The 16,612-nt window shown below is 43.5% G+C and overlaps 1 protein-coding gene across 4 annotated transcripts in view; it reads right to left on the bottom strand.

The window, feature by feature from the left end:
- The window catches only part of hivep2a (HIVEP zinc finger 2a), a 242,161-nt gene that overhangs the window by 209,969 nt on the left and 15,580 nt on the right, over window positions 1–16,612 (bottom strand). For 2 of the 4 annotated variants that reach the window (XM_055639144.1, XM_055639147.1), the window contains exon 1: window positions 8,104–8,281. The exons of 1 other annotated variant lie outside the window; for it this stretch is intronic. The gene's annotated coding sequence lies outside the window, so the exon portion shown is untranslated. One more of the 4 variants, XM_055639149.1, reaches the window with a different exon arrangement.

The following is a 16,612-nucleotide window of genomic DNA, read 5'->3' as shown; positions in this document are numbered from 1 at the left end:
CTCTTGGACTAAAGGTTTTGAGAAAAAATAGGATAGATGCATTGCTTAGTGACACGGGTTTAAAATCACCAATCAACAGAAGCGTTAAAATGTCTTGAAACTACCACTACCTCCCCCTCTGCAATTAATAGTGCAGCAGTTGCAGGGAACGGAAACAAAAATCAATTAAGACTCAATATCAATTTTTTCAACTTTCGGTAACTTTTTCTGTTTCAGTCTATATCAGAACTGGCCGTTTCTACGTGCCATCATTTTGGCTCCGTTTTTTCAGGTCTGCTGGGCACATCACCCAATTTTACTAGTAACAACGTGACACAGAGAAAGAAGCTCTCTCTGATATTAACTTCCATATTAACTCATTCGGTCTTACCCTATTAGAGATATACCCTCTGTTCTAACCATCCCACTCCCACCTTCGCTGCCACTCAGAACTAACTTGTTTCCCTCACTCTCTCCGTTCTGATAATGGATACCACATCAAAAACTTTCTTTCCACAGATGCTGCCTGACCTGCTGAGTATTTCCAGCATTTTCGTTTTTTACTCAGCAGGGAAGGAATAGGTTAAAAATGAAAAGCCATTGACAGCACCATGGACGTTTAACAGAGAAAATAAGATGGGCCACAGACAGTTCCTTTCCATCAGATGGTGTAATCATACTCTGCAATAACAGAGCATCAGCATGGGAGTCTGGATTCTACCGACAGGAACCAGGCAAACCCACCCTCAGTAAACTCTGCAGCTGGGGTCATGCTCCAAAAGCAAGTCACTGCCATTTAGTATTAAACATTACTTCACCCCCACCACTGGTCCATTAAACAGTAAACAATTCACTTGGATGCACAGGGCATATTAAGAACCTGTCCCTTCCACAGCCATCCCCCTAGAAGTCTGGAGTGAGAACATCAACAGGTCATCCATCCGTAAGAGAGTCTGTATATTCACAGCTTGCACAGGAGAGCTACATCACCGAAGAAGCATTTTGTTTGCATTAAGTAGGGTGGAACTGTACTGCACTGGTGTGGAACGCCTGGGTTTGATGTTTCTATTAACTGCTCTGCTTGGTCATGGAGTCATAGAGTCATACAGCATTGAAACAGGCCCTGTGGCACAACTCAGAAATTATGACCCCATCCAACCTAGTCCTATTTGCCTCCACCTGATCCATATCTCACCTGGTCCATATCTCTCTAAAACTTTCCTATTATTATGCCAGTCCAAATGTATTTTAAATATTGTTATCATACTGGCTTCGACTACTTCAACTGGCAGCTCATTCCGTATACCTAGCCTATCCTGCTCTGCGCTATAATTTGATCCTCTCCCAACTCCAGCACTGTTGGGACTCTTCATGTCAGGGAACTGTGTACCTGTATCCCGAGATCGCTCTGTTCTACAACAGTCCGCAGGCCCTACCCTTCACTGTGAAAGTCCTGCCCTGCTTTGACTCCTCAAAATACAACACCTCATGCATCTGAATTAAACTCCACTTGCCATTCCTCGGCCTACTTGCCCAGCTGAGCAAGATCCTGCCGTAATCCGTGATGATCATCTTTATTATCATACACCACCTATTTTAGCATCAACTGCAAATTTATTTATCATGCCTTGTACATTTTCATCCAAATCTTGGATATAGATGACAAGCAGCAATGGGCTCAGCAATGATCTCTGAGGCACACCACCAGTCACAGGCCTCCAATCTGAAAAACAACTTTCCACCACCATACACTTCTTCCTTCCATGAAGCCAAGTCAGTATCCAGTTAATTAATTCTCCCTGGATCCCATGCGATCTAATGTTCTAGAGCAGCTTATAATTCAAAACTTTATCAAAGGCCTTCCTGTAATCCATGTAAACAGTGCCTAAGCCCTTGGCACAAGAGACATAGTTAGACAGCATGAAAACAGGCCCTTCGACCTAACTCGTCCATACCAACCAAGACACCTCATCCAAGCCATTTGCCAGTGCTAGACCAATATCCCTCTTTCCAATCCATGTATCTATACGTGTCTTTTAAATGCCTCAATGACTTCCTCTGGCAGATCGTTCCATATACCCACCACCCTCCAACTGATAAGGTTGCCCCTCAAGTTTCTATTAAACATTCCCCTCCCACCTTAAACGTCTGTCCGCTGGTTCTTGATTTCTCTAATTTGAGTAAAAGACTGTGCATTCACCTATCTATTCCCCTCATAACTTTATACCTCCTTAAGATCTCCCCTCAGCATCCTGTGCTCCAAGGTTTGCTACCCAAACTCTCTCTATAGCTCAGGTTTTTGAGTCCTGGCATCATCCTCGTAAAAATCTTCTCTGTACTCTTTCCAGCTTAATCTCATCTTTCGTACAGCAAAATTCTTCTTTACCGACCCATCAACGTGTGACACGTATTCTTATGACAGTCCCAGTCTATTTTGGTTAATAGCCCCTATTATGATAACGCTAATAATCTTGCAGCTGTCTGCAATCTCCCAGTATGTTTGCTCCGCTAATTCCCAATTACCATTTGGGGCCCATTGCACAATCCCGACAAGGTGATCATTCCCTTTTTATTTCTCAGCTCCACACATATCGCCTCATTCGATGTTCCTTCAGTACAGGAAACCCTCGTAACAACGAACAACGGACCACTGGGGGATGGTGTGTTATTGCAGATTGTCCACTATAACCGAGTAAGGGGGGGAGGGGAATTTAACCAGAGGCCGAGAGAGAAGAGACGCACTATTGAGGCTGAGGGGTGGGGAGTTAAACAAGTAGGAATTCACAGGCCGGGGAGCCCACAGCTCCAGACGCGGTGTGGCAAACACGGGTCCGGTACCGACGCCACCTTCACGAATGGATATGTTGATATGTATAACCGAAATCCGATATGTGGACATCCATTATTGCGACGGTTTACTGTAATGTCTTTTAGGACCACTGCCGTGACGTTCTCCTTAATCAATAAAGTAAGTCCCCCTTCTCTTTCATCCCATCTCTGTCTCACCTATACCGTATGTGCCCCGGGACATTAACCCATCAGTCCTCTCCCTCCCTTAGTCAGGTTTCAGTAATGGCTATAACATCCCAGACGAACATAACTATCCACCTTCCGAGTTCTCCGCCTTACCTGTCAAACCTCTATTATTGAATTAAATGTAATTTTATCTAACCGTCTTTCTCCACTCCCTGCCATGCTCTGGCCTTTACTGAACTTGCTGTCATTGACATCCGTAGCAACGTCCAGTCTCCATGCTGCCTCACTGCTGCACTGGATCCTATTTAGTTTAGGTCCTCCTGATTAGCAGTAGCAAACCTTCCCGCTAAGATACTGGTTCTCCCCTCCAAGTCAAATGCAACACGCCCCTCTTGCACAATTCATCTCTGCCCAAGAAGAGATACGAATGGTCCAAAACTCAAAATCCCTGTCCAGGGCTGGATTAACCATTGAGCAAAATAAGCACATCAAGGGAAGGGGGGCACCACAGAAATGGTAAATGGTTTACGGAACAAAATAAATCACTTGCTAAAATAATATTCAAAGTGGTTTATATGATTGGAAGTATACAAAAATAAACATTATTTTCCATCTTACTGTTAGTTTTGTTTCATTTTGAAAAATAAAAAATTATTTTATGGTTTATTATTGTTTATATTTTGAATTACACATATATGGGGGCACCAAAATCTTTTAAGTACTAAGGGCCTCTATGGGTCTTAATCCGGCCCTGCCTGTCCCCTACATCAACTCCTCAACTACGCATTCACCTGTCCTATCTTCCTTTTCTCCCCTCACATACACTCTTTCTGTTCCTACTCTCACTGACATTCTTGTCAGAGATTAGAAGAATGAGAGAAGATTTCATGAGTAGGAAGAAACTGCAGATGTAGGTTAAAATCAAAGGTAGACACAAAAATCTGGAGCAACTCAGCGGGTCAAACAGCATCTCTGGAGAAAAGGAATAGGTGACGTTTTGGGTCGAGACCCTTCTTCTTACATTTTATACAATTCTTAGAACGTTTCACCCGACCACTTCAGAAAGGAGACAGAGACAGAGAAAACTACTGACCTGTTATTGAATATCAATGACAAGAAAAATGCTTAAATCTATAAATTAAAGATGTAATGGTAAAACTGCAAGAAAACAATAATAGAATTGAGCAGTCAGCATGGAATGTTCAAAGGGAAATCATTTTCGACTAATCTATTGGAGTTGTTTAAGAATGTGACTATTAAAATAGATAAGGTAGAACTAATAGATGTAGTGATTTGGGATTTTCAGAAGGTTTTCAATAAGGTCCCACACAAGACAATGGTCATCAAGGTTAGAAAACATGGAGTCAGGGGTAATGTACTGACATGGACTGAGAATTGGTGAGAGCAGAATGGTAAATGTGGGAATGAACAGGTCCCTATTAGGTGGTGCAGGAAACAGTACTTGGATTCTAGCACTGCACAATCAATTTTCCTGAGGGGACCAAATGTCATATTTTTAAGTACGCTGATGGGGCAGGATTACAAACAGACAGTAGGATGCAAAGAGGCTTCAGAGAGATATAGACAAGCTAAGAATGTGTGGCCACAGGAAGCTATAGAAATGGATACAATTATCACTTTTACGAGACATATTGACAAATATATGGAAGGAAAGAGTTTGGGGAGATATGGGTCAAATGCAGGCAAATGGGACTCGCCCAGAATGGATACAAATAAAAAATGCTTGGTATTTTTGTGCTGAGTGATTTAGCATTGATGGTCAAAGGGACCTGGTGTGTGCAGGGCTGCACAGATTGGGGATAGTAAATGGCATAATGGCTCTCATTGTGAACAGAGCACAGAAATAAAGAGATCACTGCAATTACACAGGACCTTGGCAAGGCCTGACCTGGAGTATTGTACAGTATTCCGCCACTCACTTCACCCTCGCCTTTCTCCTCATATAGTCTACCGCTCTAGTCCCACCCTGCCTAGCACAGCTGCCCCTGAAATCCTCAACCATACATCTGTTTACCTCAGAGAGCTACAGTATCTTCATTACTTTGGACCTGTATCACCTCTTGTCACAACTTAATATCAATCTTTTCTCGTTCAGTTTTTCCTGCCCTCCACAGATCCTCCCTTTCACTCTCCGCTGCCCTCCCCACTTTTCCTACCTCTCACGACCTGTTTCACACAAACCCTTGCCAGGTTCTGATCAAAGGTCATTGAACTGAAGGCCAACTCTTATCGCCTCTCCAGAAATGCTGCCTGACCCACTGAGTACTTCCAGCGTTTCTGATTTTTATTTGAATGCTCTCCTGACCAAGCACCCACATTCAACATATTTTTTTGTTAACCTGCATCAGTTTGAGTTCATCCACATTTCTGTTGCTGCGCATCCCAGATCATATGCTTTAAATCCTGTGCTGCCTCTTGGATACCAGGGCCCCAGTACCACTCCTCAATGTCTCAAAGAAGTCTCGAGCAGAAACATCATCTATTTCTTTTATCCAGAGATGCTGCCTGGCCCACAAAGTTATTCCAGCATTTTGTGTCTATCCTCAGTGTAAACCTTCTGAATCTACAAGCCAAGGCAAAAAAAGGAGATAAAAAAAACATAGAAACATAGAAAATAGGTGCAGGAGTAGGCCATTCGGCCCTTCGAGCCTGCACCGCCTTTCAACATGATCATGGCTGATCATCCAACTCAGTATCCCGTGCCTGCCTTCTCTCCATACCCCCTGATACCTTTAGCCACAAGGGCCACATCTAACTCAATCTTAAATATAGCCAATGAACTGGCCTCAAATACCGAACACGTATTCTCCCCTAGTCCCATACACCTGCGTTCAGACCATAACCCTCCATACCTTTCCCGTCCATATAACTATCCAATTTATTTTTTAAATGATAAAAACGAACCTGCCTCCACCACCTTCACTGGAAGCTCATTCCACACACAGCCACCACTCTCTGAGTAAAGAAGTTCCCCCTCATGTTAGCCCTAAACTTCTGTCCCTTAATTCTCAAGTCATGTCCCCTTGTTTGAATCTTCCCTACTCTCAGTGGGAAAAGCTTATCCACGTCATCTCTGTCTATCCCTCTCGTCATTTTAAAGACCTCTATCAAGTCCCCCCTTTACCTTCTGGGCTCCAAAGAATAAAGCCCTAACTTGTTCAACCTTTCTCTGTAACTTAGTTGCTGAAACCCAGGCAACATTCTAGTAAATCTCCTCTGTACTCTCTCTATTTTGTTGACATCCTTCCTATAACTAGGCGACCAAAATTGTACACCATACTCCAAAATTGGCCTCACCGTCTTAAAGGCTCCTTAAAACCGAGCTCCTTGACATGCCTTCTGGTTATTTTGCCCCAATATCTCCCTGCAATACCCAGTGTCAAATTTCACCTGATGAACTCACTTGTGGAACTGATTATTAATTTAACAATTTGACACTTAACTAGCACATGTTATTCACGTGTATACATCCATACATGCAAAAGAATTCATATATATATATATATATATATATATATATATACATATATATATATAACTATACAAGACCTGGATTTCTAATTCATTCTTCCCTATCTCAAGTCTTTGCAAAGTATTTTTGAAGAATAGCAACAATGGTAATTTATAATTATAATACATGTCCATATCTGTAGGCATTGTGGGTTAGTCAGTTAAATGCCCATTGTCGGATGGAGATGGGTGGCAGAATCTGTTGATAGGATTGTGGAGAGAATAAAAAATGGAATCAGTGTAGCAACTAATGGGTTGGCATAGTTGACACGGAACTGGTGGGCCAAAGGTAATGTCTCCATGCTGCTTGACCCTGTGTCATGCACACATGCAGACATTTAAGTAGCCCAGATATTAATGTCAAACAAGATGGGCATAGCTTTAAAGTCAGAGAGGGAAAGTTTAAACGAGATATGGGGAACAAGATTTTTTAATACAGAGAGAGATGATGGCCTGTAATACACTGCTGGAGGTGATGGTGGAAGCAGATATAATAGTGTTATATAAGATTTTTTAGAAGAGGCTTTTAGATAGACACATGGATATGGAGGATATGGATCATGTGCAGGAGGACAAGATTAGTTTAATTTGGCATCATGTTTGGCACAGACATGGTGGGCTGAAAGGCCTGTACCTGTGCTGTACTATTCCATGTTCTACTGTTCCATGTGACCCCTGTCATTTCCTATCCAGTCTAACGTCAGCTTTCATCGGGATCCCTCTGTAGAGTTGACCTCAGTATGAGTCAGCACCTTTGAAAATACCTGGGGGCTGGAACAGGGCACACATAGGCGAAAGGAAACTGGATGGGGACGAGATATCCCCTTCCATACTCTGGCATGTACAGACATCATTTAATACCATGGAGACACTCAACTGAGGGGCTCTCCTCGGTGCCAGCAATAATATGAGGGTCTTGAGATGTGTAAAAAGAAAGAGCTGGCAGCGCTGGAGAAATGCAATGCTTTCCCTGATGCCAAGTTAAACCGTCATAACCATCTGGCTCCTTACAGTACTCCCTCCACCCCTCCCGCAACCTACAGGAAGCAAATCCCGCACAAGGTTAAATTCTACAGACACCAGAACCTAGACTGACAGCAAGAAGAAGAAAATAAAACAGCCAAGTTTCCATCGGACATGGTGGGAGAGGAGAGGGGGGGGGGGGGGGGGAGAGAGAAAATCGAGAGCCAGCCTTCAGCTGTGAACTTGTCACTCTAATTATAGGTATCTGCAGCAGCTCTTTTGTAACCTCTGGTTAACTGCACTCCACCAATGCGCTTTTGGAAGTACCTGCCCCCAAGAGCAGGAAGAATGTATGTGGTGGCTACGGCGGGGTGGTGGGAGGGGGGTGGGTGGTGCTGTGGAAAGTCAGCCGATCAAACAGACAGCCGCATGGTTTGAGGGTGAGATCGGCGCACTGACACGTCCTATTCAATCATGCATTTATTTATTTTTTAAACGCCAAAGGGTTCCCTTCAAGCGCCGGCAAAGGGAAAGAGGAGGAAATAATATATTAACCATCTTAAAATTAAAATAAAACACAGGGCCCTCTATCACAATTAAATAATAAACGGATCAGGTCTAGAGACACACAGAAAATGCAAGCTGTTGGCCCACCTGACACTCTGTCCTCCACACATAGTGTAACTGGTGGACTCTCCCTAGGGTCATTAGGCACCTTTTATCCTGGTTCTCTCAAAGACGCCTGTGCATGCACATGCTCCGTCAACTAAAGCCATTGCAACATAAAACTGTATTCCCCCTCTGTCACTTCTTCACAGCAGATGATTAGGTTTCTTACATCAGCGTCTCGGGAAGCACCACCTGCCGGATCATTGGCTGCCTTGCGGAATTGGGGCCGTCATTCAGGAGGCGGGCAGCCACACTGGCTGGGTGCAGAGTGCGGACATGAAAGTGAGTACGGCTCAGCTGGCTGCCTGCAGTCAGAGGTGTGTGTGTGTGTTTTTTCCCCTTGCGAAGCAGGAAGAGGGGAGGCCGTGAGAGCGTTTCCTGTTGTGCAGCTCAAACAACTCGAGACGTCACTGCATTCAACTGAACTCAGCAGATACGGGGCAAAGTTCAGCCATTGCCAACATGCTCCAGGGAGAAGGCGCCGTGTGAGCGAGAGAGAGTGGCAGTGGGAGAGGGAGGGAAAGAGAGGGGAACGGAGGGACAGAGAGGGAGGGTATAAAGAGAGGGAGGTTAAGAAAGAGGGAGGTAAAGAGAGGAAGGGAGGTAAAGATAAAAGGGGAGGGAGGTGAAGGAGGGATGGGAAGAGAGGGAGGGAGAGCGAGTGAGAGCAGGAAGGTGAGAGAGAGCGAATGTCAGCAGAATAAATAAGGATACGAGAGAGAGTGCAAAAGGCAGGATGAGAAATGGGAGAGCGGAGAAGTCAGGGAGGGAGTGGAATTAAAATTAAATAAGCAGGTTTAAAAGCAAAAGGAGAAGAGAAGGAGGGTGAAAGGGAGAAAACGGAAGTGTCAGAGTGGGAGTCACCATTAAATGCATCAATATTTTTATGAGAAACTTATTGACATGCCCATCGCAACATGCTAAAGAAGATAAGATAAAATAAATGTAATCGGTCGTGGTCCCATTTTTAAATGGTATTTTCTATACATCAGTTCTGGAACTGCCCTCTAAGAATGCATAGAAAGAATGCAAAACTATCAACCAAGATCCATGGGGTTACTTTTTTTTAAAGCAAATAAAATGAAAGTAAAGAAATGCTGCACCAAATACCCTATTGGACTTGTCCTGAGATCATTCAGCTCGCACGATATAAGCTGGGAGCTGCATCGCCACAGAGTTGTGGCAGTGAAATGGTTAAGTTCCCAGACTAATTTCCACAGCCCCAGACTATTGATCCAGAGACATAAGTTGGAATCCCATCACAGCAGCTGGGAATTTAAATTCAAACAGTGAAAAGAATTTGGAATAAGCGGCTCCTTTCAGTAATACTGGCTGAGAATCGAAGGGATTTGCTGTAAAATCCATCTGGTTCACGGACTTCCTTCAGGGAAGGAACCTGCGCCCATGCACAGACTGTTTGGGTGTAAAATTAAACCCTGATCTGAACCATTGTATATTTTACAGTGTCTGATTTGGAGATATTTACTGAACATTGTGCCAGGAGATAGACCCTTACTTGGTATCCATGCCCAGTGAATGCCCTTTACCCACCTCACCATCTTCTTTGAGAGGAAGCCACCTGCAGCAATGAGAACCACTTAACATTGTTATGTGGGAAAGTGCTCATTGATCCTGGAAAATGCTCCCTGTTCTCTCCCTTGCCAATTGCAATTGAGTCAAAGTGCATCAGTGCCCAAGGAAGGGTCCCTGTATACTCCCTTGTCTGTTGGCACAGCTTGCCATAAGCTCCAATTCAAATTTAAAACCGATTCCTGGTCAAGACCCTCATCCCTTCCCTGACCAAGTGTGCATCCAATCCTGGCACCCGACACTGACTTGGATCAAACCAATCCTGAAGTTGCTTCTGCACCAGGCTAGTCATTCCAGCAAGTTCTGACCCCTGGAGAGATAGTAATATGATCTTTGTAATACTGAGTCTGTATAAGTCACTGGTCAGATTGCATTTGGAGTATAGTGAGCAGTTTGTTGCCCCATATCTGAGGAAGTATGTGCTGGTGCTGGAGGGGGTCCAGAGAAGGTTTACGAGAATGGTCCCAGGAGTGATTGGGTTAACATATGATGTACTTTGCCTGTACTTGCTGGAGATTCTCATTGAAACTTACCAAATAGTGAAAAGCCAGTTTAGAGTGAATGTAGAGAGGATGTTTCCACTTTTGGTCGTAGAGCCAAGGACAACATCCTGGGATGAGAAACTCATTTTCAGGACGTACCTTTAGAAAGGAGATGAGGAGGAATTTATTTAGTCAGAGGGTGGCGACACTGTGAAATTCATGTCACCGAAGGCTGTGCAGACCAAGTCAATTGATGTTTTTAAGGTGGAGATTGATAGATTCTTAATTAGTAAGGGTGTCAGGGGTTATGGGGAAAAGGCAGGAGAATGGGATTGAAAGGGAAAGATAGATCAGCCAAGATTGAATGGCGAAGTCGATTCGATGGGCCAAATGGCTTAATTCTGCTCCGAGAAGTTATGAACTTATAATGGTCTGGTTTGCGCTTTCATGCTATGGTTAAATACTCATGCTAATAATTTATTATTACTTATTATAAATTTATTTGTTGCGTGTTTTTGTTGTCAATGTGCCTGTAAAGTTGAAGCAAATAAGAATTTCATTGTTCTGCACCAGGTGCATATGATGATTAAACACTCTAGACTCTTGAGGCCGGACTCAAGCCAACATTTACATTTGGGTCTCTGGGAGGCTTGGGTCAAATTCAAGTTCTCCAGTCTGGTGCTTAGAACTTCAGGCAAGTCACTCCACCATATGTCAGTGATACTCATATCCTGTCAATGAATATACATAGCAAAGAGTCTAGGGGAATTTACTGTAAGAAACACCAGCCCAAAAACATTAACGCTCCAACTCTGTAGAACCACCTGTCAGTCATTTGTTACATCCGGAAAAATAAAAATTCTTGTATCGTGACCAAAGGAACTTTGCTCTGTTGTTGTGCTCCTTTGAATGGAAATACAATTCCACTACTCACTGCATGGATTGGAGGCTGTATTTTTCTTTCAAAAGCAATACCCTGCAGACGTTTCACAAATGTTGCCTGATCTGCTGTGTTTTTACTTTATATTTATCTCTCACCTGCTGCTTTCTTTGTTCATTGACATTAGTTAACAGAAGATGATGCACCCCAAGCATGCCCCTGCATTTGCTTTTCTTGAAATTAAGTCAAAAGCCTGGTGACAGCTTTCCACCCCCCACCAACCCCTTGATGCCACCAACCCCACCTACCTCCCCCTCCATGGACCCATCACAAAGTTTCAGGTGCACTGTGTGGTTCCATTTTACATAAAAATAGACACAAAGTACTCTCCTGAGTTCCTTCTGAAGTATACTCCAGCAACACTTATATTCTTCCAGATATTCTTATGATCCCAGCTAAATGTACATGACACAGGCCACTTCTTTTTACTGACCAGAGCATCAATATCTCTTGTTATCCACAGTTCTTGACTCCTACCTATGTTTCCCTTCACACTACCAGGAAGATTCAGATACTTTGTACTTTGGTACTTTGTATCCGTACTTTGGATCCGTCTTCACTAAGGAGGGCACAAACAATCTCCCTCATGCACTTATGAACTGAAGGAAATGCACATTAGGTAGGAAATGGTGTGGGGACTGAAAACTGATAAATCCCCAGGGTCTGATGGTCTGCATCCCAGGGTACTTAAGGAGGTGGCTCTGGAAATCGTGGACGCATTGGTGATCATTTTCCAATGTTCTATAGATTCAGGATCAGTTCCTGTGGATTGGAGGATGGCTAATGTTACCCCACTTTTTAAGAAAAGAGGGAGCGAAAACAGAGAATTATAGACCAGTTAGCCTGACATCGGTGGTGGGGAAGATGCTGGAGTCATTTATAAAAGATGAAATAGCGACACATTTGGATAGCAGTAACAGGATCAGTCCGTCAGCATGGATTTACGAAGGGGAAATCATGCTTGATTAATCGTCTGGAATTTTTTGAGGATGTAACCAGGAAAATGCACAAGGGAGAGCCAGTGGATGTAGTGTACCTGGACTTTCAGAAAACATTTGATAAGGTCCCACATAGGAGATTAGTGGGCAAAATTAGGGCACATGGTATTGGGGATAGGGTGCTGACATGGATAGAAAATTGGTTGGCAGACAAGAAACAAAGACTAGGGATTAACAGGTCCCTTTCAGAATGGCAGGCAATGACTAGTGGGGTACCGCAAGGCTCGGTGCTGGGACCACAGCTATTTCTAATATGCATTAATAATCTAGATGAAGGAATTAAAAGTAACATTAGCAAATTTACAGATGACACAAAGCTGGGTGGCAGTGTGAACTGTGAGGAGGATGCTATGAGGATGCAGGGTGAATTGGACAGGTTGGGTGAGTGGGCAGATGCATGGCAGATGCAGTTTAATGTGGATAAACATGCGGTTATCCACTTTGGTGGCAAAAGCAGGAAGGCAGATTATTATCTAAATGGTGTCAAGTTGGGAAAAGGAGAAGTACAACAGGATCTGGGGGTCCTTGTTCATCAGTCAACAGGATCTGGGGGTCCTTGTTCATCAGTCAACAGGATCTGGGGGTCCTTGTTCATCAGTCACCAAGAATGCAGATACAGCAGGCAATGAAGAAAGCGAATGGCATGTTGGCCTTCATAACAAGAGGAGTTGAGTATAGCAGCCATGATCATATTGAATGGTGGTGCTATAAGAATGGCCTACTCCTTCACCTATTGTCCATTGTCTACTGTCTATTATCGGACCTTGAATCATCCTACCACAACCAGAGAGCAATGCTGAACTACTTTCTATCTCTTTGATGGCCCTCGGACTATCCTTGATCAGACTTTGCTGGCTTTACCTTGCACTAAACGTTATTCCCTTATCAAGTATCTATACACTGTAAATGGATCGATTGTAATCAGGTATTGCCTTTCTGCTGACTGGTTAGCACGCAACCAAAAGCTTTTCACTGTCCCTCGGTACATGTGACAATCAACTAAACTGCAACTGAACTCTCGATATCTCAGCTGTCATGGCCTCTCACTTGCCAGGCATTTCTTTGCCAGTAAACTACCTATTCCAAGTCAACTTCCACAAGCCGCTGTCTAATACCAGTGTGGTTGACTCTTAACTGCCTCCTCACTCCAGGGTAACTAAGGATAGACAATAAATCCTGGCATACCACAAACATATAAATAAATTAAAAACAAATAGTCACTGCATTTGGAAACTGAAAGTCAGAGACATACAGAACAGACACATGCACTTCTGCCTCCTATGTTTATGCTGACTAGCAGATATCGATTTATCAGCACTTGGTGAATAGCCTTCTAATCCTTAAGGATTCAGATGTTCATTTAAATATTTCTTAAGTGTTGTGAGTGTCTTTGCCTCCACCATCTCCTCAGGCAGTGAGTTTGTGATTCCAACCACACAAGGTCAGTTTGTACCCAAGGTCAGGATTGAAGCTGAGTCTCTCCTGCTCTGTGAGGTAGTGGCTCCATCTACTACGCCACTCTACTACATCAGGAAATTCAGCCAAATCGGTTGGGCACCATATTCTCCCACCAAGTCCATGCTGGCTTCCCTGATTGATCTGAACGTTTTGAAATGAAGTCCCCATGTACTGAAAGCACATATAGAACCTGCTTAAGGTTTTACTGTTTGTATGCCTTGCTGTCACTTTCTCCTTAGCCAGCAATGAGCTATTCATTGTACATTTTTAGTTTAGTTTAGTTTAGAGATACAGTACAGAAACAGGCCCATCAGCCCACCAGGTCAGCGGCGATCAGCGATCCCCGCACATTAACACTATTCTACACACACTATGGACAACTTACACATACTGTACAACAATTATCCTACAAACCTGTAGATCTTTGAAGTGTGGGAGGAAACCGAAGATATTGGAGAAAACCAACGTGACCATGGGGAGAATGTACAAACTCCGTACCGACAGCACCCGTAGTTGGTATCGAACCCATGTCTCCGGCACTGCAAGCGCTGTAAGGTAGCAACTCTACTGCTGCTCCATCATGCCGTGCAGTTTCCTTGATCAGCATCTGCTTTGATCAGTCCTTTTCACATCTTACATTCTCTTTGTACCCTTCCATATGTCTAGTTTCCCTCTCCCCTGACTCTCAGTCTGAAACGTCACCCATTCCTTCTCTCCAGCGATGCTGCTTGTCCCATGGATTTACTCCAGCATTTTGTATCTACTTTGAAATGCCACTCTGGTTATTTTGCCCCATGGCAAATCACTTAACTGAATACCTGTTCTCTTCTTTCATTGGAAATTTCTTGCCCCATCTGTGGAAGAATCTGCAATACCCATATTTATCTCATCAACCATAAGTGTGGGAGCAAGTATACCCATGCCCCAAGAGACTGCCTGAGGTGAAGACACTGTCTTTTTGAAAAGATAAGAATAATTTGCTCACCACTGATGTAACTGAGTGATTGCAAGCCAATTCATTTAACAACCCTTCCTTCCAACTTAAACAGCAGTGCAGCATTGGTAGCTCTCTAGTCCCACGGCACTGCTCGCATTTCCAGCAGAACTTGCAGTGTGCAGTGCAGGCGCTTTGCAAGGGATGTAGTCGGGGGTGAAAGGGGCAGATCACTAATGGTTATCCTAACTACATTAAAGGTGAACACACCATTAGGAGGTTGCAGTGCAGACAATAAAAGCGGACACAGTTATTGTGGTAAAGTATTTGCTAATACTTGGTCCCACAAACCCCTCCACGCACGCCCATCCCTTTGCCCTGCTGTTCTGTCATTTGTTTGCCCCAATGTTTCCACAGCATCACTATTTCCTGATAAATCTCCAATATATCTTGGGGTGTTTTGCTATTCTTAATAGAAATGCTTTGTAAGGGCAAGTTGTTGTTTTCTCAGTCTTGCACAGCCTAAGAACTTGAATTAGTTCCTGTTTTCCACCGAATGACTGGGTTCTTTTACTCCATTCTTCATCGACACCCTTGTGATCATATCTGACGCTCTGTGTTTTTTCCATTCTCAACCCCACAAGTTGTTATTGAAAATAGGGCAATCAGCGAGTCAGGAGGAAAGCATAGAGGGAGAACATAGTTTTTTCAGATCAACGACCCTATCTCTGAACTTTTTGTGAATCCAGTTGAACAGTAGGCTCCCCAACATCTGGGGAGTGGCCTGTGGCTGAAACATAGGTGTCTGTCCCTTCCCACGTACTGGTGGTACATACTTCTGATGAAACAAAAACAGACAATGCTGGAAAATTCAGGTGACGTTATCCCTTTATCTTTACGGTTAATTCCCGGGATGGCAGGACTGGCATATGATGAAAGAATGGATCTACTGGGCTTATATTCACTGGAATTTAGAAGGATGAGAGAGGATCTTATAGAAACATATAAAATTCTTAAGAGATTGGACAGGCTAGATGATGGATGTTTCTGATGTTGGGGGAATCCAGAACCATTTAGGACAGAGATGAGGTAGAACTTTTTCACCCAGAGAGTTGTGAATCTGTGGAATTCTCTGCCACAGAAGGCAGTGGAGGCCAATTCACTCTATATATTCAAGAGATAGATATAGCTAACAGAATCAAGGGATATGAGGAGAAAGCAGGAACGAGGTACTGATTATGATCAACCATAATCATATTGAATGCCGGTGCTGGCTCGAAAGTCCGAATGACCTACTCCTGCACCTATTTTCTATTTTCCTATCAGGCGGCATCTGTGGAAAGAGCAACAGTCAATGTTTCTGGACTGCGATCCTTTGTGAAATCATCCTGATATCTTTGTGTTTCTTTTGTTGTGAGGGATATGTCAGTGGGAAGTTGTACTGAAGAGTTATGTTCCACATCTGTAATAGTGAAGGACCAAAGGTTTACATTTACATAGTACTTTTCACCAACTCGGGATGTTTCAAGATGCTCAATATCTGAATGAATACACTTTCCTGGCCGCCACTTTAAGAAGGATGTGATTGCACTGGAAAGGGTGCAGAGAAGATTTTTCAAGATATTGCCCAGGAAGGAGCATTTCAGTCATAAGAGACTGCATAGGTTGGGTTTCTTTCCGTTAGGGTATTGGAAGGTGAGGGGGAACCTGACTGACATATATGATAATTTATGAAAAGTATAAATAAGTTGGATAGTGGAAAGCTTTTTTTCTGAGCAGGCATCTAAAGCGGTCGGGCACAGTTATAAGATTTAGAGGAGATGTTTTCTTCCAGAGGGTGGCTTCAGCAGAGTTGTGCAGGCAGCACTTGGGGAAGGGTCTGACAGAACAATGTTTCAGCCACAGGCCTCTCCCCATATGTTGAGGAGCCTACAGATCAACTGGATGTTCACAAAAGGTTCAGAGATCAGGTCATTGACCTGAAAAACTGTTTCTCTCTCTATGCTTTCCTCCTGACTCGCTGATTGCCCTATTTTCAATAACAAGATGTGGGGTTGGGAATGGAAAAATCACAGAGTGTCAGAGATAATCA

The sequence above is a fragment of the Leucoraja erinacea genome, chromosome 8, assembly GCF_028641065.1.
Source record: "Leucoraja erinacea ecotype New England chromosome 8, Leri_hhj_1, whole genome shotgun sequence".
In the NCBI taxonomy this organism is placed as follows: Eukaryota; Metazoa; Chordata; class Chondrichthyes; order Rajiformes; family Rajidae; genus Leucoraja; species Leucoraja erinaceus.
Note: the sequence above shows the minus strand (reverse complement) of the source record. Positions and strands in the feature narration are given on the sequence as shown.